The 2,209-nt window shown below is 42.6% G+C and overlaps 1 pseudogene; it reads right to left on the bottom strand.

Moving 5' to 3' along the window:
• On the bottom strand, positions 1 to 118 carry LOC118607947 (annotated as a pseudogene).
• Between the last annotated feature and the right edge of the window lie 2,091 nt (positions 119 to 2,209).

Below are 2,209 nucleotides of genomic sequence, written 5' to 3'. Positions count from 1 at the left end.
CGCCTACAGCACCTGGTATTCTGAGGTGGTCTCCCTTCCAAGTACTAACCAGGCCCGACCTGCTTAGTTTCCAAGATCAGACAGGATCAGGCTTGCTCAGGGTGGCATGGCTGTTGACTAAGTGCTGGAGGCCAGCTCCAGCCAATTCCAGGGATGAAGGAAACGTGGAGTTGGCGAAAGAAAAATGACAAGCAGAGAGCCTTGATGCAAGGCAGTTTTATTTTTTTTTTAACACCCTGAAATGTAGAGGTACAGAGTTTTTAAGCTCAAAATCCCATTCTTCATTCTGTCTAAACACAAAGGTCTATTTTCCTCCTATTCACTACCTGTTGACCCACAGGTTGGGTGTGCAAGCAGGGTTACAGAAGCAGAAAGCTTGTTTAGATTGTAATGTTCCTATAAACAAAGGCCTATATTCCTATAACGATAGTCAAACAGTAATTTCTAGTAAGATTCATTATTTCAGCCACTATGTTCCCTACCCCCGGCCTTTGTGGGCCTAACAGGGGCCTTTCACATAAGCACCAACACAGTGGCTTGCTCAGAAAGTAAATCTTGCCTTCTCCTTTGATCAAGTTGTTTGATTAATTCCTTATTACTCATATTTCCTTGTGCCTCATTTTTGGAAAAGTTGCCTTTCCCCCTAACACCACCCTCCTCTCCCAAGGACGGAACAGTAATCAAAAGCAATACATAAATTTTCAATATAGATAATACAGAGGAAAGCAGCAGCACTGATGACTCTAGCATCGCTTGCTTTGCAAGAGATGCTTCACTCCAGCTGCAACTGTGTCAAACAGCTTGAGGTCTGTGGCCTGAGGCAACTAAGCCCCTACATTTCAGGATGATTTGTTATGCAGCAAAAGCTACATGATTCACAGTCCCACTTGCAGTCAGTTTGGTTTTCTATCATGGAGAAATACCAATGTCACAACTAATTGTTTACCTTTCCTCTTCTTCCATTATGGAAAATATCTTTGTCCGGTTCTTTAGTTACAAGGAAGCAAATTAATTTAAATTAGTTGAAAAAAAGCGCCCTCTCTCTTCTCTCTCTCTCTCTCTCTCTCTCTCTCTCTCTCTCTCTCTCTCTCTCTCTCTCTCTCTCTGTGTGTGTGTACATGTGCACATGCTGAGTGGAAGGTTAAGAATGGTTTTGATGACAAAACAGACAACTTCTTAGACATAAGACCTTTAACTCAGCAGGCTTCATGGTTGCTTGTACTGGGAAGCCTCTGATAACTGAGTCTATTCTAACCATGTGTTTGTTTGTTTGTTTGTTTGTTTGTTTGTTTTTGGTCTCTCTGGGACTCTTCTCTGAAACTTTTTGAACATCTGCTTTTCTACTTCACTCCGAAGACTGGCTTTCTCTGTTTCTTCATCGAGTTGCATAGAGCTCCAAATGACACCTCATTCTCTAAGTCTAGAAGACTCTATTCCTTATTGATTACATTCTGTTTCTAAATAAAAACCCTTAAAAAGAACTCATTGGCTCAACTCATTTTCCTACTGCTTACAAGTAAGCTTCTGTTTAATCAAATGATCACCCTGATCTGGACAGCAGTAGTGACACAGACAGATAGGATGGGCAAGAAGACTTTGTGCATCTGCCAGTTGGTTGGAGTTCTGTTGATCTAGGCTAGACTCAGCTGGGTGTCACTGCCTCAGACCGTAGCAGTTAGGGTGGCTCTTTCTATCACTTCCGGCTGTGTATTGGATAGGGTGGCACTGCTCCATGTGTGTTATCATCTTCCTTGGTCCAGTGAGATAGTTTGTTCTTAGGTATGTTCATCTCGTGGTGATGGTAAAAGCACAAGAGAGCAAATGGAAACATCCTAGGCCTATTAAGGGCTAGGCTCAAAATTGTCACACTGGAATTTACATCCAGATATCACTCACCAAAGCAAGTTACATGGCCAAGGCTAAAGTCAAAGGGCAGGGAAATTCATTCCACCCATGGCATGTGTCTGCCTTTGGTAAGGCTGAAAAACTGGGGCTAGCAAAGCAACCCAGCACACTTTCCCCTTTTCATGCCTTTGGTATGCTCATCTTTGAACCAGTAGAGATGGTAGTTGTGTTGAGCAATGGTGAAGAGCTAGAAGAGATGGGTCAAGGGCCTGGAGGAACTAATTTGTATATAGGAATGGTTTCTAAGATTGTCAAAATGACTGTTTAAAAGGACATGATGGATATGAGCTTGCTCTGGATCAAT

The sequence above is a fragment of the Rousettus aegyptiacus genome, unplaced genomic scaffold, assembly GCF_014176215.1.
Source record: "Rousettus aegyptiacus isolate mRouAeg1 unplaced genomic scaffold, mRouAeg1.p scaffold_m13_p_9, whole genome shotgun sequence".
Taxonomy (NCBI): Eukaryota; Metazoa; Chordata; class Mammalia; order Chiroptera; family Pteropodidae; genus Rousettus; species Rousettus aegyptiacus.
This window is presented reverse-complemented; position numbering and strand designations above follow the sequence as displayed.